We start from the raw sequence: 26,158 nt of genomic DNA, 5'->3' as shown, positions 1-26,158 counted from the left end.
ATTACACAAGAATGTCATATTTGACTGGAATGACAAGTGTCAGACTAGTTTTGAGAAGTTGAAGGTTATATTGACAGAGGCACTAGTGTTAACACAGCCAGTGTTGAGAAAGGACTTTGTGGTCTACAGTGATGCCTCTCATAATGGGTTAGGGTGTGTATTGATGCAAGAGAGGTAGGTGGTCACTTATGCTTTCAGGCAGCTAAGGCCACATGAACAGAATTACCCTACCCATGATCTAGAACTTGCAACAATTATCTTCGCACTAAAGATATGGAGGCATTACTTGTATGGTGAAAAGTGCTACATTTACACAGACCACAAGAGTCTAAAATACTTGCCAACCCAGAAGGAACTCAACCTCAGACAGAGGCGATGGATTGAGTTCCTGAAGGACTATGATTGTGTGATTGACTATCATCTTGGGAAGGCAAATGTAATTGCTGATGCTTTGAGCAGAAAATCCATCACAGCTTTGAGATCATTGAATGCCCGTCTATCTTTGGTTCGAGATGGAGCTATTTTGGCTGAGTTGCAAGTGAGGCCAAACTCACATGTTAGATTTTAGATGGGCAGAAGGTAGATGAGAAGCTAAAGGCTATTATGAGAAAAATCCTAGAAGGGAAAGAAACTGACTATGAAGTGAAAACAAATGGGTGTCTGTACTACAAAGGAAGATTATGTGTACCAGATGATGGGGAATTAAAGGCCAGTATTCTAAAGGAGGCACACACCAGTGTTTATACTATGCACCTAGGAAGTATAAAAATGTATCATGATCTGAAACTTCAGTATTGGTGGCCCGGTATGAAGAAGAACATAGCTGACTATGTGACTAAATGCTTAACATATTAGCAAGTCAAGGCAGATCATCAAGTTCCATCGGGTTTGCTACAGCCTATACGCATACCTGAATGGAAATGGGATCCGGTCACCATGGATTTTGTAAGTGGTCTACCTCTCACCCAGAAGAAGCATAATGCAGTATGGGTGATAGTAGATAGATTGACGAAGTCAGCACACTTTCTGCCAGTTAGGACTGACTACTCACTGGAAAAGTTAGCAAAATTGTATATCAGTGAGATAGTTAGATTGCATGAAATTCCATTTTCCATCATATCTAATCGAGACCCAAGGTTTACATCGAGATTTTGGAAGAAGTTGCATGAATCCTTGGGTACACAACTTCACTTCAAAGACACTTTCCATCCTCGCATTTAATGGGCAATCAGAAAGAGTAATCTAGGTAAACAATTGAAACCAATTGAACTAATACAAATATTGAACTGAAATGATAATAATAACATGAAATATATGTCAGGTCATTGAGGATATGCTGAGGAGTTGTGTCATTAAGTTTGAGGGAAGTTGGGATAGATACCTCCCACTGGCAGAATTTGCATACAACAATAGCTATCAAGCTAGCATTCAAATGGCCCCGTATGAAGCACTGTAAGGGAGGAAATGTAGAACTCCAGTGTGCTGGACTTAATTGGGTGAAGATAAACTGATAGGGCCAGACCTGGTGAAACAGACTGAGGAGAAAGTAAAACTAATCAAAGCCAATCTGAAGGTTGCCTCAAACAGACAGAAATCCTATGTGGACCTAAAGAGAAAATAAATAGAATATGCGGTTAGCGATAAAGTGTTCCTTAAGGTGTCACCGTAGAAGAAGGTACTGAGGTTTGGAAGAAAAGGTAAGTTAAGCCCTAGGTTCATTGGCCCATATGAAGTCATTGAACATGTGAGTCCAGTAGCCTACAGGCTAGCTTTACTACCAGAGCTGGACAAGATCCACAATGTGTTCCACGTATCTATGCTAAGAAGATACCGCTTAGATCCTTCACATGTCATCTCCATGGAAGAAATTGAAGTACAAGCGGATTTGACATATGAAGAAGAACCCATACGGATCCTGGCTCGGGAAGTGAAAGAGTTGAGGAATAAGCAGATTCCACTGGTGAAAGTGCTTTGGAGGCACCACAACACCGAAGAGGCAACTTGGGAAAGTGAAGAGACGATGAGGCAACAGTTCCCTCAACTGTTTATGACACCCCTTACCCGTCTATAATATATCCGAGTAAAATATGTCACACAGTGTACCGGAACACTCTATTTTATCTTAATCATTTTTTTATTCTTCCTTAATTAATTTTTTTATCATAGTTTTGAATATAACTTGTGAAATATAATTCATTTAAGTCATTTATTGAAATTATAATTTATTTGAGGTTCCAAAAATTTTATAGAAAATCAGGCAGAGTACCGGCTAAAAATGGAGAAAACAGTTCTTCGAAACCTGTGAAAAACACTTCCAATATTTTCAATCAATCCCAAACACCATTTCATCAACAAAATCTCAATATGTTTTTCAACAACATTTCCATTTCTCAATCATTTATCTCATACGATAATCATGTAAAAGTTATAAATAAATGTTCACTTTTTCATTCATAAACACAATTTCTACTATTTACATTAATACCAAAATACATTACATAAGTTTCAATTACATATGAAAAAATAAAAGTTAATCACAAAATATCAAAATAAAACCTAGTGTCCTACCAATGCACTGATGACGGTGAGGTGACACGGACACTATGCAGAGCTGCAGGATGTCTCACCCATGCGTGGTCTACTGGCTCTGGCCGTTGTCTCCAACTCACGCATGGCAAAAGCAACGCGCTAAGCAATAATGCTTAGTGGTGCCAATAATAAAATAAAAATAAATAACAGAAAATAAATATGCAGTGAATGTATTGATGTTTCATTTCAAATAAATTTTCGATGAGTATTTGTAATCTTACTTATTTTGTACTTGTTATATTCATTATTTCATTAAATTTGTTCACTTTCATTTTTGGTTGCCCAAGTAACCTATACTGGACGACGGGACTGGATAAACGGGTAAACTGGCACTGGGTATCAAGTACCTCGGGCCGTCACACCATCGGTCACATATGTGTCTCCTGGCAGCAAATGTAATGTACTAATAAGCTGTAATAACATTAGGCACAAGGCCAAGTATCAACATAATGTCATAATGGCTAAAAGCCATGAAATCACAGAATGGCATAATGCCATGTGCAGTACTGCTAACTGAACCCTATTGGCATGCCAAACTATCCAAACCAATCTTGTTAGGTATACTAGGGCATTTGACACTTTTGAATTTTTCAATTTTTGAATTTCAAGTTTGGTGTTACTATTCCCTTCATTAGTCAAGAAAAATGTTGACTTTTGTATAGAAAATAGGTACATTGGTTTTAACACTCCCAACATACCACATTTTGCATTCAAAATTTATTGGTATTGATTACCAATACCATTTCTAAGCTTAAAATTAATGGAGCAGAATTTTCAGTTTTCATACCCTATCTTTACTGTTCCATTAGTTACTGTTGCAGTGGGAATTTGAGAAAATGATAAACATGAAAGTTGTTCCTTATTTTGTCTAGTTGAATTTCTTTTTTTGAATCACTCCATTTGGAGTTTTGTAGCTCAAGTTATGGTCCAAAAACCACAACTGGCCGGATTGGAATTTCTCCGGATCGACCATATCTACAAGATGAGGAATGAAGGATCGCAACTCAATTGTTGGATAGGTTCTGGTCATAATTTGGGGTAGGTTTCTTCATGAAAGTTGTTGGTCTATATCTTAACTTGTTGCTGGTAAATTTCAGGTCAATTGGGCCATTCTACACTGAGTTATGGCCACTGTTCATTTGGTCATTCTGCAGAAACTGGTTGCAGGACACCCGGATTGGGGCAAGTTTTTGGTCCACTTGGTTTGGCCTTATGGGCATGGTTTCTTCACCAAAGTTGTGCCATTATGTGTCTAGTTTCATGTCCAATTGGCCAAACACCAATTGAACCTACACAGCCCAAGTTATGGCTGTCCAAACAGGCTGGACTCACATCCAAACCTGCTAGTTTCACTAGGCAGCATACCAAATCAGTTTTCTAATGCTACAATTCACTCCAAGTTGTGGTCAATTTATCCCAAATAGTTACTAATTGACCATTAGAATGTTCATTCACCATTTCATGAGCAAACCCTAATTTTGTTCAAGTCTCCAAGTTCTCAAAGTTCAATTTATACATTAAACTTACAATTTCAACTTAAATCATGTCCTTAAACATGAATTGAGTGAGAGAGAGAATAAATTGGGCACTAACCTTGTTGTGTGCCAATCCAAGCTTGAAAAACTCCTTTATTTTCACTTCTTTTTGCTGCCCAAGTATTGCACAAATTGTGATGACCAATTTTTGTGAAGGGAAGATGGGGTTTTATGGTGGGATGAAGGGAGAAATCAAGCTTACAAGGAAGCTTTCATGGAGGTTGAGAGAGGTGAGGGAGAGGGCTGCCGAAACTTGGAGAAGAAGAGCAGAAAGTTTGTTAAATTTTTAACTCATTTCTTTCCTTTTTAATTGGTTTAAGAGTGCTTGTTAAAATGTGATTGGTGGAGGCTTTTTTGATGACATCATTATGATGTCATAATTCAAGTTTTCATTCAATTTCTTTTCTTTTCTCTCCTACCCATTTTTAATTCAATTTTTAGCAATATTTATTCATATTTTATGTCATATAAATTATTTATTTAACTAGACAAATTGACCAAAAATCATCTTCGAAGATTTAAATGACCAAAATGCCATCCGCTTGGCTTAACGGGTCAAAATTGTTCAGATCGATTGAAAATTTTTTCTAAATATTTTCTTGGCATTCTAATGCCATAAGAACCTCAATGACCCTTCTCTGAGTCCCAAAAATTATTTTATGAATTTTCTCTCGGTCTAGGGCTCCTAGTTGCAGAATCGCAACTTCCCATCGGTTACCCATCGCCATATCGGCTCATTTAACTTGGTTGTATTTTATTTCTAAAATTTTTTCTAAATTTTTCTTATTAATATTTGAGTTAATTATGGTTCCTCACTTTAGTTTAAATATTTCTGGACGTTCAAGTCGTCGCAGACATCGTCACCGAACAAGAGAATGTACGGAGTTGCTACCGGAAGGGTGTCACACTGTTTGCATCAGGTAAATTTCGAGGACAAAATTTAAATTAGAGCGGAAGAGCCATAAAACCCTCCCTGTAGCAACTCCGTACATTCTACTATTCCGATTACCAGTGTCAGTTCGGACAGCTAGAACGCCCGAAAAAATATTTAAACTAAAGAGAGGAGCCATAATTAACTCAAATATTAATAAGAAAAATTTAGGAAAAATTTTAGAAATAAAATACAACCAAGTTAAATGAGCTAGTGCCCAAGCCATGGGTAACCTAGTGGGAAGTTGCGGTTCTTGCAACTAGGAGCCCTAGACCCGAGGGAAAATTCATAAAATAATTTTTGAGACTCTAGAGAAGGGTCATTGAGGTTCCTATGGCATTAGAATGCCAAGAAAATGCTTAGAAAAATTTTTCAATTGGTACAGACAATTTTGGTCTGTTAAGCCAGACAGAGGGCATTTTGGTCATTTCGCCTTCAGAGCTGATTTTTGGCCGACTTGTCCAGTTAAATAAATAATTATTATGATACAAAATATGAATAAATATTGCTAAAAATTAAATTGAAAATGAGTAGAAAAGAGAAGAAAAGAAAATGAAAGAAAATGCTAATTATGACATCATATGATGTTATTAAACACTTACCCACCAATCATATTTAATCAACACTTAAATTAACTAATAAAAAGTGAATAAGAATACAGCAAAAACTCAAAAACTCAGCAGCCATCACCTTCACAAAAAAATTCAGCCTTCTCCCTCAAACTTAATACCCATTCCACCATTGAAAGCTCCACCAAAGCTTCATAACTCACCAAATCTCACCTCAAAACCCTAAATACCCTTCACAAAAATTAATCACCACATCAAGAGAAAGGTTTTGATTATCATAAAGTGAATAAATTCCAAGGTTTATACAAGCCAATAAAGAGACCAAAGAGGTTAGTGCATGTTAATTACTTAATCTTGTTTATTTCTTCAAATTTAGTTTGAATATGAACAAATAATTAAAAAATTGAGATAAATCATGTGTGAAATTAAGAATGGAATTTTGGCCAGCTTTATGGGAGTGGTAGTTGATGGTTTTGATGGATTTAAAATGGCTTAGAAATGGTGTTGATGTGTAGACATAAATTTGAAATAGATTAGTATGCCTAATTGACATGTGTTGTGTGAACCTTGAATTTGAGCTAGGGTTTGGACACAAAAACTTAGATCTTGTTCATGTGTTGGTGAAAGTAAGTTTTAATGGTCAATTAGTGACCATTTGGTTATGTGTAAACAAGAAATGAAGTGGTTTGTGTAGTGGGAATTGAGCTTAGTATGGCTGCCCTTGGTGACCTGCAGGACTGGGCATGAGTCCAGTAGCTTTGGGTAGCAATAACTGGAGTTGTAGAGGTTCAATTGATGCAAGGCCAATTGGACATGAAACTAGACACATAATGGCACAACTTTGGTGAAGAAACCATGCCCATAAAACCAAACTAAGTTGACCTAAAGATTGCTCTAATCCGGGTGACCTGCATTCTGCCTGGGCAAAATGACCAAATGAATAGTATTTAGTCATTTGGCCATAACTCAGTGTAGAAAGGTCCAATTGACCTGAACTTTTACCAACAACAAGCTGAGATATAGCCCTACAACTTTCAAGAAGAAACCTAACCCAAATTATGATCATAACATATTCAAAAAGTGACCTGCAGTCACTGCTCAAAATACAGTAGATTTGGTCAATCCAGAAAATCTGGAAAATTTATAATCCGGCTAGTTGTGGTTTTTTGGTCATAACTTGAGCTAAAAAACTCCAAATTGAGTGATTCAAAAAAAGAACTGTAACTAGACAATAAAAGGAACAACTTTCATGTTGATCACTTTGCCAAATTCCCACTGCAAAAATGATTAATGGAACAGTAAACATAAAGCTTGAAATCTAAAAATTTTGAACAATTAACATTAAGCTTAGAAATGGTATTAGCAACCAATACCAAAAATTTTAGAATGCAAAATGTGGTATGTTGGGAGTATTAAAACTAATGTACCTATTGTCTATGCAAAAGTCAACATTTTAGTTGACTAATGAAATGAATAGTAACACCTAAACTTAAATTTCAAGAATTGTAAAGTTTAAAAGTGTAACATGCCCTAGTACAACTAGCAAGATTGGTTTGGATAGGTTGGCATGTCAATAGGGTTCAGTTAGAAGTACTGCACATGGCATTATGCCATTTTGTGATTTCATGGTTTTTAGCCATTCTGACATTGTGTTGAGATGTGGCCTTGTGCCTAATGTTATTACAGCTTATTAGCTGTTCTGTTGCACACCGGGAGACACATATGTGACCGATGGTGTGACGGCCTGAGGTACTTGATACCCAGTGCCAGTTTACCTATTTATCCAGTCCAGTCATCCAGTATAGGTTACTTGGGCAACCAAAAATGAAAGTTGATAAATTTAATGAAATAATGAATATAACAAGTACCAAATAAATAAGATTATCAATAATTATCAAAAATTTATCTGCATGAGACATCAATACACTCATTGCATATTTATTTTTTTTTATTAGTTCTTTTTATTTTATTATTGGCACCACTAAGCATTATTGCGACGCGTAGGTTCTGGAGAGACAAACAGAGAGCCCAGTAGACCACAGACTGGGTGAGGTCACAGATCTGCCTAGCGTCAAAGTCACCTCTCATTTACAGTGCATCAGTGGTAGGACCTTTAGGTCCCTTTTGAAATTATGTTTTTGCATTTTGTATTAGGTAGTAGTTTGTGATTTGTAAATTATGAACTCATTTAAATAGTAAATTTATGTAATCATATATAGATGTACATATTTTGAAGAATTTTGTTAATTAATATAATTTGAGAATATCTTCATGAAATTTTAGTTGATTTTGAATTTAAATGAAATTGTGGATTAATGTTGAGAACTTGAAATGATTGCTAATGTTGAGACCATGTTGATGGTTATTGGAGTTTGAGAATGATTGGAAATGATTATTGGAAGTGTTTTTCACAGGTTCCGAAGAACTATTTTCTCCATTTTTAGTCCAGACTCAGATTTTCTATAAAATTTTCGGAACCTCAAATAAATTATAATTTCAATAAATGACTTAAATGAATTATATTTCATAAATTGTACTTCATAACTATGAAAAAAATAAATTATGAAGAATAAAAAAATTATTGAATTAAAATAGGGTGTTCCGGTACTCTACGTGGCATATCTTGCTCGGCTACACTGTAGGCAAGTAAGGGGTGTCACAGTTCATCATAAGATTATCAAAATTTTCCAATAAAGCTATCGCCTCTTCAAGTCTCACTCCCTTCTCTAATTGTAGCTCAAATGGTTGGTGTGGAATGTTAGGCTGATAAATGTATGGGGGATATTGATGACTCCAACCCTGTAGTAAAGGATCCCAATACCAACAGTAATCAAAATCTGCCATGTCATTCAACAAGTGAGTGGCATCCTCATGGTCTCTTTGAAGAACATGATCACCAGTAGCCCAAGCTCCATAATCTCCCTAATTTCTTGTTGCTTCATTCAAAAAAGTGTAGAAATTGAGAGTGAGTTCATAATTTGAAAGATCCAAATTGCTCTACCAATTCATTAAATCTTCTCCAAGCATTGTAAAATGGTTCATTGTGTTGTTGAATAAAACTTGTGAAGACTTGTTGATGAAACATCCCAATGTACCTCACAAGAAAAACAAGCAAAAATAAAATTAGACAAGAAATAAACTATAAAAGAAATAAGAATGTCTAGAGTAACCAAATCACTAATCGCTCAATATCAAGCACCGATCCCCGGTAACGGCGCAAAAAACTTATTTGCTGGTTTTGCAACCACTGTAAGTGCACGGATCGCTAACAAGTAATAAAGTGATGAGTAGAGTATCGTTCCCACGAGGATCGTGTTGAGTACAAAACGATATTGATTTTAATTATCTAGATGATTGAATTGTAAAGAAATAATAATTATATCCAAATTGAAAGAAATAAAATCTAAATAATTAACTAAAATAAAATACTAATGTACAAAGGTATTCTAGAGCTAGGGGTTCACACTTCAATCAATTATAAAGTTAATCTAATGCATTCAATAATTGGGAGATTATTACTTTGATGGAAATTAATCCTAAGTTATCTTAAGTCCTATCTCAAGGCACTCAAGGTGTATTTTGATTAACCTAAACCCTACTTTCATGGTGATTAAATTAATTAAAACCCTTTAAGATCCTTGATTAATTTTAGAACTCCACAAAGGTCATTAGCCTATCTCTAGGTCAGATTTCCTAGGTTTAAAATCTCGATTCTCTAATATTAATCTTCACCTTTCAGTCCTTCAATTAATATTTGTAATCACTAGTAAGTGGGTACCAACACATAGCATGCTTTAAGATCACAAGAGATTGAATCAAAGAATAAAATACCCAATGTATTAAATAAAATCAAACCAGATCCATAATAAAATTGAGTGCTACACCCTAACCCTAGAATGAAGAACCTACTCACCCATGGTGAGTTTTATAATCAAGATTATAAAAAGATAAAGAGAAGACATGAGAAGAAAATAGAGTGAAAGAACCCAGAAAAAGAATTGCAGCCTTGGACTTTTGGAACTTCAGCTGAAAATCCCTTCTAGCAATCTTGCAGATCTTGTTTCTCCCTTGCTTCCCTTGAGGTTGATGTGCCTCCTTGAATGTAAATCGGCTCTTGAATGTTAATTCTCCTCTTTGGATGTAAATTCTCTCCCTCCCTCAATTCCTGACTTGTTCTATTTATATCTGGTATAAAAACCCTAATTTCAGAGTCCTAGAAGTATTAGGAGTCCATCCGGGTCGAGTTGGAGTGAAGAAAAGTGGCATCAGAATTGTTGTCAGGGGACTTTACATGGGCCATGTAGTGATACACGCCCCGTGTAAATTTCTGCCACTTCATTTTTCACATTTTCTTCAGTCCAGAGAGTTACACGGGGTCCAGAAAGTTACACGGCCCGTGTAATGTTTTTGGCACTGTATTCTTCACGTTTTGACCTCCAAATCTCTTCCAAACTCGTCTTTGATTTTAGAACCATATAAAAACACCTAATAAAATATAAAAATCAATGAATTGAGTTGGATTAACATGCTTTCTAAAATAATAATGAAAACATATAAAAATAAATATAAAAGAATACTAAATGCTAACAAAATGCAATGGATGTTAAAATTAAATGTCTATATAATTTGATGGAATCACAAAGTCAAATGGGATAGTCTTTTGTCCAGACATAAGTGGTAAAAGCAACATTTCCATATTTGGCTAAAGACAAAGAATACTTTTGGCTAGTAGAATTCAAAATCCAAATTTGTAACTTTGGTTAAACCTAATTTAGGGTGAATGTGTATTCACCAACACTTGGAAAAACCCTTGGTTAAAAGCCCCAAGTGTTGGCAAAACCATTAATCAACCTTCATAAGGTTTCTTTTTCTTCTTCTTTTGTAGTTAGTTCATTTTCTGCCATTGTAGAAGCTTGTAAGCTCTAGGAACTCCTTTGAGAGTGTTTGTCTATGTTCGTCCTAAGTTTCACTAAGAACTTAGATTTAATATGAGTTAATCACTTATATTGTTTATTTTAATATCTAGTATAATTTGGCCCAAGTTGCCATTTTCTATTAGATCCTTGACTTTCTTTCTACATATCAATGTGATTATTCATCACATGTTGGTGTTTATGTCATTTTGTTTGCAAAAGAGTTGTGTATGTTGTGTTTGATACTTGCTTTTGAGCTTTCCATTGGAAAACATTTCCAGCACTTTGTATGCATGATTTCAAAGATAGACATTGAGGGTGCATCAAAGCCCTAGGAAAGAATGAAAAAACTAAGAGGAAATAACCTCTCTCTTAAATGAGAGAGAAAGAGGAAAGGAGTTTCTCTCTAGTGAAAAATTTATTGTGTTCTTGATATAGATGATTTTAGCAAGTCTTAGGAGTTTGCTGCAGGAAGCCTACGACTGAAAAATAAGTTTGAGATTGGTAGGTCCTCCTGTAAGACAAATTGAAAGTTATTATCCGAAAGGGCCTCTAGCAAGAAATTTCCAATGGTAAAATTAGAAATTTGAAGAAAAATAGTAAAGACTCAATTGACCTCTCTTGTTTGAATGAGGGCTTTTAACTTTGAAGAGTAAAAACATTGTATAGTATTTGCTAAATATATTTGGAGTGCCCGCGAGTAAGGTGTAAATGAATTGAACTGAACTAACTTTGAAAAACTTAGGCTTGGTTCATCAAAATTTTTTCGAGCTCAATCTCAATTCATGTCTAGTTCAAGTCGAATATCCATAATTTCAAGTTTGGCTCATTTAGAAAACAAGCTCTAAACGAGCCAACCAATCTGCACTTTTATCGAATTGAGTCTCAAGTAGCTCGTGAGTAACTTGACTCATTTACAGAGTGAGTTTTAGATTTAGGGTTATAAAATTCAAATTACATAATTGTTTTTAGCTTTCACATAAAAAAAATAACTTAATTCTCATAACAATTAAATTTAAATGACAAATAATTATATTTAATAAATACATTTTATATGTTAATTATATCATAATTTTAAAAAATATATTATTTTTAGACAATTCATAAATAAAATAATAAATACTTACAATATAATGAGATACAATAATTAATATAAATACTTTTACAAGTATGCTTGCTTATGATCTGACGCACGAGCCTATAAATAAGTCGACTTAGAAATTTTAACAAATCAATACTACAAAGTTTGAGTTCAAATTATGTATATAAAAATTTAAAAATCCAATTTGAACTTAGCTCATTCATAAGGCTAAAAACATAAATTTGGTTAACTACTTAATAACTAGAAATCAAATCTTCATTGTATTAGCACCTTGCCAAGTTGTCAACGCTACATAAACGGAATACCACTAACTACATTAATAATTAATACATTTATTCTGTCATTTTATTGGGAGAGATGAGTATAAAATATATTCGTCCAACTAGCTATAATTAATTGTACTGTTAAAAAAAAAAAACCTATAATTAATTGTTCTTTTTCACATTCTACGCCTCACAGTTACTTTTCTACTTGAAGCTCTTTCATTTTTATGCAAGGATTATGAGATTTGGGATTTTCAACCCTTTGACCCAATTTTGACTCGGATTAATTATTAATCCTAATGCTGAAAAATATTTTCTATAAAATTTTTTTTAAAAAAATATTTTTTAATTATTTAATTATAATATTAAATTAATGATATGTATTTATATTATATATTATTAAAATTTAAAAAATAAAAAATAACTTATTCATTTTTCTTATAAGTGATTTAGTTTCCTTTTAAGTGAGAAAATATTAATTTCTAGCGACCTATTTTCCTTAGACCCGACTCTGGCATATCCTGACATACAAGGGCTCTATTTCCCATGCACAGCATGCAAAGAGATTGGTAAGTATAAAAAAAGTGTATCAGTTGTGATTGTGCTCTTATATATGAATTAGAACAAATTTTTATCAAATCACATAATAGTCTAATTATTCAAATTTATGCACTTATCCTCAGTCGGGAACCTCTCTCCCGCAAGCTTTTTGAGGTGACCCATATGAGGTAGAGGACTTCAGATCTTGTTGATCCACTAGCACAGGCCATTAAGGTAACTGAACAAGCATTATTCACATTGCACTTTTGTTAAATTACTTCATTTATCAACTTAACATATGAATTGGCTACTGCATGAATGTTATGTACAGCTGTTCGAGCAGTCCTCTCATCCACAGGATGGGTCCAATGATCCTAATGTTGTTGATGAGGTTGCCATATATTATGAAGTCATTGGGAGCAAGAAGAAGCGGTGAGTTTATGGAGTTATATCACAAGCATCAATTTTTTACCCGCAGTCTCCCAGTGCGTCTTCTTCTGCTACATCCCACATGCCACCAAATGCAACTGTTGAGGATGAGCTATGCCAGTTGCGTGAGATAGTTGAGGTGTTACATCAGAAGGACCAAGAGTGCGAGCGCATGATGCAAGAAAGAGAAAAGAAGCATGAGCGCCTTGTGCAAGACCAATTGAGGCAAATGTAGGAGATCATAATGCAGATGCAATCTCGATTCTCACAGTCATCAGAGCCCTCACATCCTTCACAGCTTATACTGTAGGATCCAGATTTCAGAGCTGATGATATTGACCATGTTCATGACGATGATCTTGATGATTTGTAGTTTACATTTTATTTTTTTTCATTTTATCTCACACTATGACATTTTCCATACACTCTGCATTGTATTTATGGATTTAATTAACATTTGTTTAATATTATGTGATTTGTTTTATTATCAAAAAAATGGAGCGTTATTATTAATTTCGTATATGCAGGCAATTTTTATATGAATGCAACTATAGGGTTACTATTTGACAAATTTTAGTATGTAATTTTTTAATTATTTTTACATTTAGAAACAGATTGAAAACGGAAATCTGTTTCTATATTGAAACGGATGAATTGGCGTTTCAGGCGTGTTTTACAGTAATAGAAACGAAATAGAAAAATAAATCAATTTCAATTTAAAAATGGATTTTATTCTATTTTAAATTTTATGGTATTTGTATTTAGAAAAGGAATAGAGTCATGTTCCAATATACAAACAGATTAGAAACGAACAAGGTCCGTTTGTAATTCAAAAATGGATTGACTCTATTTCTATTAGGTTTTTGATTTTGAAATGGATTTTATTTTTCACTTCTAAATCAATTGGCAATGGGAATGCTGGAAACAAATGCTTTCTGTTTCAAATCCGTTTCCAATATTCTTTTAGAAATGGATTGGCTGTAGTTAGAAATGAAAATTTCTGGTTCTAATCCAGTTCATTCTTGTAATGTAGAGGAGAATGAAAAGAACTAATTAATGGGAAATTCTTATCTAGACTTTATCTACCATTAATTTAAGACACAGATATGTGAAACTCATATATTTAATAAGTGAGTCCTATCATATATTTTATCTCTTGAGTACATGATGGACTGCATCTAGGCAAAAAGAAAAATCCCTAACTAATATATTTATTGTGAGCATATTGTAGAGAAGAATCTTTTGGGTGTAATTTTGATAATAAATAGTATAATTTTGTAATTATAGCTCTTTACTATTTTAAAGTTATTGAAAGATAACATGTCGTGTATGTATGCCCATATTGAAATGTTAAACCACGTAACACGCTTCCGCAATCACAATGAGGTGAAATCAATTATAATTCGACTTCCTCCAAATTGGACTCCCTTGTCTTGAATCTTAATAACATATATGATTAGCCAAAAACAATCCGACTAAGCATGCAAACTTATTTACACCAATTCAAAATTCCTCAAGAAAGAAAATTATGGGATCGGTATTGAATTTCACTAAAAATGGGGTTTGTGTAACTCACCCACAAGGAATCACATTATTCGTTCTTAACTACAGAATAAAGAATTAGGCCAGTGCCAATGGAAGCATTGAACCTTTAATCTATGGAAGCTAATTGGGGTCTCTAATAAGTTATGTAAGCCATTAGATTAAGGTTTGGTCATCGGAATCTAGAGAAAAAAGAAATAGAAAAGCGAGATAATCGTGTGCAAATAGGAAGGGAATTGAGAGAGAAAATAAAGATAAGTGTAATTTTAATAAATTTTCAATTGAGTAACTCAGTGCAATTGAAAGTGCAAAGATAAGTGCACTCAATGAATTGGTCAAGTATTATTCAGGCAGTCGACAGTTTAAAGAGAGTCACTTTGTACATCCAACATGTAAGGAGGTTAATTTTTTATCAACCATAAAACAAAAAAGGGTGCACTCTAATCATACACTAAAAAAAGAATGTGCAAGGATAAATACTTTATATTAATATATATTATTTAAATTATTTATATAATAGTGATAAATTTAAAATATTTATGTTGTTATTATATATATATATTTTTTAAATTTAGCAGAGTTATCTAAATTTTAAAAGTCAATGGTTATTTTTTTAATAATTAAAATTTGAATTGAGAATATCTCCATAAAAAATTAATGTATAAAAATTAATACTGTTCTGCAGTCTTGAACTGTAAAACACATTGATCCGAATGAGAAATTTGTATGCACTATGATTAGAGTGATTTCTGTGTCTGTCTGTATACAAAAAGCATCAACTAATATATACTTGCTCAAAATTCTCAAAAATTAACATTTAAAAAATAATATTTTTATGTCTGCCAATTTCCATGTAAATTTTCTTAGCTCAAATTTTAGTTGTTGGAATTATTTCCAAAATTAAAATAAAATTTTATATATATATATATATATATATATATATATATATATATATATATATATATATATATATATATATTTGTGTGTGTTAAACTTTAAAAATAATTTTATAAAAGAGTGCCACTAACTTAATAAGAGTATGTAAAAAAATTATCATGTTTTATAACCTATTTTATATGTTTTATATAAAAAATTAGCTTATCATATTAAACATTAACTTTTTATTTAAAAATTTTCAGATTTCAACTATTAAAATTTTATCATATAATAAATATTAATTATCTAAAATTCCTTTTACTACATTTTTTAAAAATTTTAAAATTCTTAATTTTATAATTTCATATATTATAAAACTCATCATATTATATATTTTAAAAATCAATTATTATTTTAATTAAATTTTCGGTTAGATTAGAAAATAGTGAATTTTTTTAATTATATTAATATATATATATATATATATATATATATATATATATATATATATATATTTAAATAATTATTCAACAAATCATAAAATTAAAAAAATTTGTTTTTCAAAATTTTCTTATATTTAATATTTAAGAATTTCAATAATTATGATGTGACATTTGTTTTTCTTATTTAATTTATCGTTATTAGTATATGATAATTAATTTAAAAAATAATAAAAAATAACTTATAAAATAATTTATTTATTTATTAACATTTAAAATATAATTATAATTAATTAAAAATTTCATTATTAATAAAATTTAATAATATGATTATAAATATATAAAATATAAAAAATATATAAATTATGTTAAGAATAATGAATAATTCATAAGCACATTGGTATAATAATTAATTATTTTTAATTAAAATTAAAATTTAAAATTTTATAATTTTAAAAACGATTCAAGTTATTGATAGAATGAGTAGTTTTTAGTCAAGTAAATCTTATGTGGATATCCAGAAAGGACAAACATAAGGTGCGAATATTTAATGCAACCATGACGTGGAAACGAATTTCAATGATCTTATGCCATTCCAGCACTTGAATAATTAATTAATTATTCATTTTATAATAATAATAATAATAATAAATAATTCAGATATATTTCTTTGCTTATTCTACTTAATAAATTGAGCTCCACACGCCAAGGAAACCCAACACCTACTTTTCTAAACAAAATTTCAAACTCTTACCGCTCAAATTCTTTTTCAGATCCTTACTAAATCTAACTGAATTATAATAATAATAATTATTATTACTATTACATAAAAATATTTGTTTTTGAGTTGATAGATTTTACATTCTGTACACTTCAAATATATATATATATATATATCGGTTTAAAAAAATATATTACTCATATAGCATTAAAATTAGTTTAAAATTAATTTTAAGATGTTTTAATAAAAATATGTTTAAAATAAAGAGAATTTATAATTTGGTTATGTAATTTTAATATATAAAATAATTTAATCTATATAATTTTAATATTTGTAATAATTTTATTCATTGACATAATAATTAAATTATTTTATATATTAAAATTATAGATACTAAAGTGTGATATAATCAAAATCAAGAACTAAATAATTTATTTTTTAAAATTTAAATATTAAAGTGTAATAGTGTAAAATTTAAAAATTAAATAATTATTTTCTAATAATATAGACAAAACTCAAAAATCAAATTGTGAATTTTCTTTAAAATAATTAAACAATTTTTTTGAAATTGCAATTTTTCAATGGTATTTAAAATGTTATTTTTTAAAAAAATATATATTTTTTTTATATCTCAACCTCAATTTTAAATGAGACCATAAAACCTTAAATATATTAATAATACAACATTAAAAATTAATTTAAAATTAAATTAAATATTTGTTAATAATAAAATCTCTAAAGTAATTAAATAATTGTTTAAATTACATTTTTTATCATCATCTAAAATATTACTTTTCTAATTTTTTTTCTTTTTTTATCTTCTTAACCTCAATTTCGTATGGGGCCATAAAAGTTGAGTCACAGTACAACAGCTTAAAAAAAAAAAGCCAAAATTGTATATAATTTCTTGAAAATTTGCTTTGCAACTTGTCAATTTTTGTGCATAACTAACATGTGCATATTTGCACAGTTAAATGAGATGGGACCTTAATGAAATTCTCTTGTTCATTTTGAATTATAAACTAAATTAAAAAAAAATTGTATATGATAGAAAGAAGCTTTTAATAATCTAAAAATATTTTAAAAATTCTCTCTTCATTTTAAAAATTTTATTTGATATCACATAATTTTTATCTATTGTTCAAAAAATAAATGTACATAAAAGGGTGAATTGGACACTTTATCAATTTTTTGACTCTTACTAAAAGTAAAATAAAAATTGCAGCTATGTGCTATTTTGTATGTGAGATGATGACAAGAATGTAATGTGCAAATGAGCTAAACAAAAGCATACAAAATTTTGTGATAAGGATGTGTACTGGTAAATCAAAATATGATGAATATCACAGTCAAAACACTTCAACAAATTAGGGTTATTGTTCAATTTGCATAACAATAATTCTAGCAAAATATTGAACACAACAAGATATAATTAGTCAGATATAGTGCTGAATTTTTATTAAAAAAAAATAAAGTGGAGAAAATAAAAAATCAAACATTTAAGATTTATAGTGATTTAACTTAATTAGCTTAAATCCACCCATCAAAGAATTCTTTTAAGAGTTGCTCTCCACTATCTATCTCTTTTCAAGAGCAAGAGAAGCCAATTACACCATACAAGTTTTACTAAGATGCCTGTAACCTTTGCAAGTGTATCTCCACACTCAGTGACAGATATGAAAATTTTAGTTAGGGCCGAAGTAAAAATGTGCTGCCTTTAAAAGTAAACATATCCAAAATAAAAATATTTATAAATAGATAAAATTATTATTGTGAAATGCAATAAATTATCACAATTATATTGTAATAATTTTTTTATTCTTCATTTTTTGAAAATATTGTCAATACTTGCAAATATGTCTTATCATTTGAATTGAGAGTTGAGACTATAATATGAAAATTGACATAATTTACTTAATTTTCATATTAAAAAAATTTGTTTACAGCTTAAATTTTTCAGTATCAAATATCAATTACTATTTTTGACTACCCAAACTTTGATGTTAGAAAAAAAAATAGAAATTTGATGCAATTTTCATTGACATTATATATATACTATTATATACATACTTATAACCTCTAAATTTTGTGTAAGTTCATTATTTTAGATTATTAAAGGAAAACCATTACTCATTGAATATCACACCATATAAATTAGAGAGAAAATGTTTTTTCTAGAGAGAAATAAATTTAATTACTTATTGTTAATTTACCAAAAAATCTAGTAGGATAGAAAAAATATCATAAAAATTAAATGAGTTAAAGTTTGAATTATTATTTTTTCAAGATTTTTATACTTTCAAGTTCAAATGTCAATACATCCCTACTATTTTTTAAAATTTTAGGGAGCATGATGCCCCCTGGCCTAAGTGTTGGTCCGTCTTGTCCATACTCAAACTCACTTCCAACTTTAAAGGTGCTTCAAAACCTTATTTAGGTTTGGATTAGGAATTGAAATTCACTCTCACTCCTTCAAGTTCACAAAAATAAATGGCTATTAAAAAGAAAGAGAAGATTTGCAATGTAAGAACAACAATGAAATTAAAGCTCAAGAATGAAAGTTCTTAAATGACCACAATAAATCTCCAAGAGTTAAAATGCTTTTACTAGGTCAAAATGGAATAAAAAGAAGTCTTATATAGACCTCTTTCAAAACCAGCTGTTGTGACAAAAAAGGAAAACCAACAGATGGTTTTTTAAACAAATATAGCCATTATTTTCTTGGAAATTGCAAAACTTAGGCAACTTACGTGTTTAGCAAAATTAGCTAGCTACTTTTAAATGTAGGTACCTAATTTAGCTATTATACAAAATGCGGATATAACTTTTTTTTTTTTTTATCATAAGATAGGATTGTCATTATTTGAAAAAGGCTTACAGCCTAGAACATATAGAGGACATGGCCAAAAAAGTTTAAGCCTAAACTCACCCAGCATATAAGCAACCCAACCCAATCCATACAAAAGGCTAGCTTAGTAGGTCCAAACCCAAAACTAGACCCGAATGAAAAAATGCTACCCATAGAAACAAGGCAGGTCTAATGGTACAGATAGCCAAACCACATCATCGGAGAGAGATTGATTCTAAAGAAGCACAAGTGGGGAAGAAAACACAGTTATATCGTTTGATGAATGAATCCCCATAAAACAAAGCCCCTGGAATGGCCGAAGAGTCTGGGACACAACATGTTCCATAATGCATTGGTTGTTGTCACAAATGCCTAAAACACCGAAATGGAGTTGCAGAACCCTCACCATGGGAGAGAGAAAACAAACACCATAATAAGACTTGGCCAACACATTTACAAATGCATCCCAGCAAAAGATCCCAAAAACAGTGAAGGCTCCACTTTAGCAGCTCAAATTGGAAACGAAAATAATTGGTCATGGTCACCACATAACAGAGGAGAACGAAAGAGCTTCGGCCATCTCATTCTCCTATAGGCTTTAAGAGACCGGAAGCTACAGATAGATTCTGTGAATGTCTCCAAGATACCATCCTCCATAGAAACAACCATCAACCACAGAAAACATACTTAGCAGGCCAAATAAAACCCTCACCAAGAAGCTCAATACTTGCAAACCAAAATCTAAACAAAAACTTTACACAAACCCACCTAAAAAAGTGGGAGAGGAAAAACCACGTCTCTAGGCAGGGGGGGAGGCCGCCCCTGTCCAGATAGGGCAAGGGCAACTGCTAAACGACAAAGAAGAGAACGCATGACTCTGGACGAAACCTAAGAATAGATAGAATATAGGTTTTTTTTTTTTTCTAGAATAGATCTAGATAGAAGTAGTTAACTAGTTTTAAAAGTAGGTATTCAATTTTGAAATTGACTAAGACCCATACAAAACTAGCTACTAAATTTTTAAAACTAGCCACCTAGTTTGACTATTTCCTCCAAAACTTTGAGTTTGAAAAAAAACTTTGCAAATTTATTTTTACCCATTAAGATTCTTAAAAATGCTTCCTAAAACTTGGTTAAACTTTTGATTTTAAGAAACTAAACTATGCTAGTTCAAAAATTGACAAAATTTTATCTTACCCTTCCTAAAACTTGTTTTTCTTCTTGACTTTGTTTTAGCTTATGTTGTTTTGAGTTTATAATTTCTTTAATAATCTTGACACCACTTTTATATCCCTCTTCCATCTTAAACCTTTAAGAGTTTATCCTTCAAGATAGCTTAAGAACCCTTGGAATAAATTGTTAGATACATTTTCTTAAGTTTTGGCATTATCAAAAACAATCTCATTGGAGTTATGAGGTTAACATTCTCCCCATTTTTTATGATGACAAAACTCAATGAATCTTCAATGATATCATAAAATAATATATATGGACAAAGGGTAAAAGGAGTAAAGTGCTTGTATAATCACAATCTCCCTTTGACATATGCATACATTTAAACAAAAGCTTTAAGTAAGATATACCCCTAATAGATTTCCAAAGGCACTGATTTCATAAGTCATATAAATCAATATGAGTCATTCCACAAAACACAAATTGAACATTCATATTAACAAGGCATTCATAATAACTGCATATAAACAAAACATTCAACTTCAAAAGAAAAAAAAAATTGATGGGCAGCATCCATATCATTGAGTATTTCTCCCCTTTTTTATTAACTGCAAAAAGGTCCAAAAGCAATAAAAATGAAGACAAGTCATAAGTGCATCGAATAATAATAAGACACAAGCAAGAGGAGAATGAATAGCATAGAGGACGAGTGTATAAGGGAAGTTTGAGTTTGACGGAGGTGAGACTTTATTGTAGGGTTTTAGGGTTTATGTGCCTTATGTGGATAATCGAAGGGGTTAGTTTATGCAAAAGGCATATTATGTGGAGTGTAGTATCCACCTGGGATCCATAACATGTATCATGATGTGTAAGACGAGTTTTGGTGGTATGATATGAGAAAAGACACGATGGAGTTTATGTCCAAGTACCTAACATGTCAGAAGTTTTAGTCTAGACATCAGAAGCTTTTAGGAAAGTGTCAAGAGATCCCCATTCCAAAGTGGAAGTGGGATATGGTTATCATGGGCTTTGTGACTTGATTACCTCTTACCACGAGGAGAAATGTGATTCCATTTGGGAAATAGTTAATCGGTTGCATATGTCAGCTTACTTTTACTTATGAAGACTAAGTTTTTTAGTGGCATAGTATAGCAAGTTGTGTATGAAAGAGGTAGTTAGGATGCATGGAGTTCTAACTTCCATTAGGTCGAATAGAGGACCCCACTTCTCACTTTTAGAGAAAGCTACAGAGACACTTGGCACCTGATTAGAATTCAACACAATTTTTCACCTTAAGATAGATAAGCAGTTTGAAAGGACTATACACACCTTGGAAAAATATGATGCATATGTGTTCTTTTGCCTTTAAGTGGTCAACAGTATGATTAGTTGCCTCTAGTAGAATGCCTACAATAATAGTAGCATCAGGATGACACCTTACAAGGCATTGAATGGCAAGAAGTATAGATTACTTCTCTATTGAATGATGGCTAGCAAGGCAACAGAGCATAATGTGGTTTTGTTATAGGACATATTAAAGAAGATTCCTTATATTTGTGAGCACTTGAGGGCAGCTTTCAACATGAAGATAAGTTTAGCAGACCTAAGGATTCGATATATGGAATATTCAATGGGTGATTATATATATATATATATATATATATATATATATATATTTTAAGATTTCTCTTGTAAAGGAAGTTAAAAGATTTAGAAAAATAGGTAAGTTGGCACCTTAGTATGTTACAGTAGTCACATATCATTTGGAATTGCCATTGGAATTTTCTTAACATGCTCCATAACTCTATGATGAAAAAGTACGTTCCCAATCCCTCATATGTACTATAGTTAGATGATATGATGTTGAGGACTCAGCTTACGAGGAGCAATAAGTGGCTATAACCAACTACCAGACGTGATAACTTTGCTCTAAATAGATGCTAATGGTTACCGTGTTTTGGCAAGTTTAATCTATGGAATGTACTGGGAGTCAAAGTGGGACATGCAAAACAAGTACCTTTACTTTTTCCATCAGTGACACTCAATCATTATCCTTTATAGCTTGTTATTTTCTTAGCCTTGTTTAAAATTCAAAGACGAATTTCCTTAAGGGGAAGAATATAAAGTCCCAAAATTTTTGTATTTTAGACATTTATTTGGAATTTTTGTAGAATTTAATTTTTGCATTCTAAATTTTAATGAATTTTATTTTAGGAATTTATTTTGAATTATTTAAAGAAAATGTGACATGATTTAAATGGTTTTGATGTTCTAAAATTTTTTCTAGACCTTTAAGAAAATTTTTTTCATAATTTTTGGGATTCAATTTGAGTCAAAGGGTAAAGCAATAAACCAAAAAAGAGTTTTGAGCTAAGTTAGGTTCGAATAGGACCATTTGAATCGGACAAATTGAATCAAATTGGTCTTATTTTTCTTCTTCCTCTTGTGTGCATCATCGCGCCCCCCCCCCCCCCCCCCTCCCCCTAATGTCTTTCTCTCTCTTCCTTGTTGTAGCACCCTAAATATAGCTATCACTATTTATTTACTATTTATATATTCTCTTTTTATTGTTTATATATTCACTTTCATATCCCTTAATATAGTCCAATTGGTTAATCATTTCACTTTGATTTTTTTTTTTAGTTTATTTGTGTAGGATTTTACTGAAAATGTGACAGAGTTTCCCTTGCAAAGTAGACCTTATTCCATTGGAATAGTGTCCAACTCAACAATGCACATTTCAAATAATATACAATTCAAGATCATTAGATTAACATAATCACCAAAAAGAGTAATCCAATTAACCTCTCCAAAGTACGGTTAGGAATTTAATATTGACACTAACTTTATGATAAAATAAATAAATGAATAAAAATTAAAAAAAAAGACTTGGGCACTACTTGGCCCCACCTCACAATATGTTTACATTTAAATTTACAACACATGAAAACTAAACAAGAGATGGAAATATGAAATTTATGACATCAAAATGATGTGTGCATGTGCACATGTACACGACCCAAATTCTCTTACAGTTTAACTGTCTTCAAGTATACTGTGTGTATCATTTTTTTATTAGGGAAAAATAAAAGCTTCCCAACTATGATTTGGTATCTCTACCCATATTTCTATGAGACCTACAACAATTAGGAACACTGTTAGAATTGAGTAAATAAAAGAAAATACTATGAAAAGATAATGTAATGCCCTTCACCATGGCTAGTCAGAATCTATGACTAGATAGAATATTCCCCGAAGTCTTGGAAGATGGAAAAGGTCTAAAGAATTTGTTTGGGAGAAAAAAAATTTAAAGTGGGACTCAACTTAAAAATTCCTGAAATAGGAACTTCAACTATTGAAGTTTAGACGTTCAACTGTCGAACTTCCCAAATCTGGGCATAAAACTCGAAGGCTTAAAGGCTTTCTACAACCTTTTATCCCCTCTCCCTCGACTCTTATGCCTAGTTCTCTTCTCTCCTTCTTTTTTCTCACCCCTTTTACAAAAAACCACCCTACCCTAACTTCCAAGTGAATAGGATTCACCCCTAAGGCTCTAAAACGGGTGAGAGCATCCTTTTTTTTCTCCCATCTCAAGTGATTTAAAGAAGTTATGGGAGAAATTTCTTCCCTTGGGAAACCTTGGCTAAGTGAGATAAGCCTCATTCTCCCTCCTCCTTGTTTCTTCAAATATTTAAGGTTACCATTTTCTAAATGGAATTGGTTTAGGGTTGTTTTAGGTTTATAAAATTTAAGTTTAATTTAGGAATTTAAGTTATTTAAATTCAATCTTAATTGTTTAAAGAATAAAATAAATAAATGGACCTCGAATGAGAACACTAAGAGTAAATGTTGCAATTTGGGGGGTTGGGAAATCCATTCTTGGATTGTGAATTGAATTTTAGAAAATTTCAGGTTCAATGACTCAAACATGAGTCTCCAGATGTAAAATGATTAAGTGAGTAATGAGTTTTTAGTAAATTAAATCAATTGAAGGTGCAATATATATTATATATACTACTAGGGAATAAATCCTTAAGTGCCTTCTTGTTAATAATATATATGAAATATACCCTCAGTAGATTAAGGGTAAATTTGTGTCATGATTTTAGTAGGGATAAAAATAAGTGAGAAAAGGTGTACAAAGTGATGAATGAATGCTACTGGGCTCTATGAAAACCACAAACTCAGTGACACATATAATTTATAAAAAGATGAAAAGGGATAATATTAGAGGGTATAGTTTGAGGCTTGAGGACTAGAAATTTATAAAGGATAAGCAAGGTTGAAGAGAGCATAATGTGTCCTTGAATTAGTAATTTGTCCTTGAATTAGCAAGGTTCAAGGGCAAATTTTAATGTTGGGGACTTGAGGAAATATGGTGAGAATGCTTGGGAAATCAAGCTTGAAGAGAGAAGAAATGGTGGAAGATGGTATGGGTGATAGTTCGGCCAAGAGGGACAAAAGAAAGAAGATGAAGCTCTTTTTCATTTAATTATTTTGTCTAGCTCTTTTTCATTTAATTATTTTGTCTCATATATATAGGTGTGTATAATTATAATTAGTTGGAATTTTAATTTAGATTAATTAATATAATTGTAATTATGTCAATTTCCTTTATATCGCTTTATTAATTTACATAAACACTTCAAAATTTTAATGCATTTTCAAAATTTTAGTCACTCATTTTAATGGACATTTATGTCAAAAGTCAACTCTAGGTATCAAATGACCAAAATGCCCCTCATCGGGTTATAGTCAATCTTTTTCGATAATGACCTTTAACTCCATAACTCGATGGTCAATTTGATTTTTATACTGCTTAATTCAACTTATTTTCTTTTCATTTTTGGCCCTCAAACTGGCTGTGAATAATACCATTCATGAACTGAAAATAGTACTGTTCAGAGCTCAGAAGTGTAGGGCGTTACAATCTTCCCCTCTAAATAAAATTCCATCCTCAAAATTTACCTGATGTAAATGGTCGAGGAACTGCTACCTCCTTGCTTCTCCACTTTCTCGTGTTGCCTCTTCAGTGTTTGGATTCGGCTCCTCCCGAGCCTCCATGGCATATACACGTGGTGCTACCCTGGCTTCGGGCTTTTCGACTGTCTCAGAAGCAGCCTTTTATGAAGTATCAACTGCCTCCGCTCTACCAAGTCTCCTACCCCTCTGAGCTGTTGGGGCAGGTCTATTAACTTGTGATGGAGCTGTTGAACCACTCCTTTGGGGGCAATCTCTCAAATAATGATCCATAGCCCCACACTTAAAACACCCTCCAGTCAGTAGTCGACACTCCCCTCTGTGTCTCCTACCACAGTGGGTACATTCTGGCACTAGGGCTGATCCCCTTGCTACTGTACCCAGGGAACTGGCCACAGATACTCTAGACTGGCCTCTCCGGCCCTGTGTCTGGTCCTATTAACCCTTGGGTTTCTTACTAGAAGTCGGCATACTAAACTATCTCGGTCTAAATTATCTCTTTCGCTGCCTATATTTCTGACTCTACTCACTTATTCTAACTCTCTTTACATTTAATGCAGCCTCTATCAACTAAGAGAAGTCAGTAATCCTCAAGGCCGTGATATGCATCTTGATATTGTCATTTAAACCCTCTTCAAACCTTTTGCATCGGTCAGTTTCAGTCGGGACTATCTCCCTGCCATACAGGCTCAACCTGACAAACTCTC

The sequence above is a fragment of the Hevea brasiliensis genome, chromosome 12, assembly GCF_030052815.1.
Source record: "Hevea brasiliensis isolate MT/VB/25A 57/8 chromosome 12, ASM3005281v1, whole genome shotgun sequence".
In the NCBI taxonomy this organism is placed as follows: Eukaryota; Viridiplantae; Streptophyta; class Magnoliopsida; order Malpighiales; family Euphorbiaceae; genus Hevea; species Hevea brasiliensis.
The sequence above is the reverse complement of the archived record's forward strand: the minus strand, read 5'-3'. Positions refer to the sequence as shown.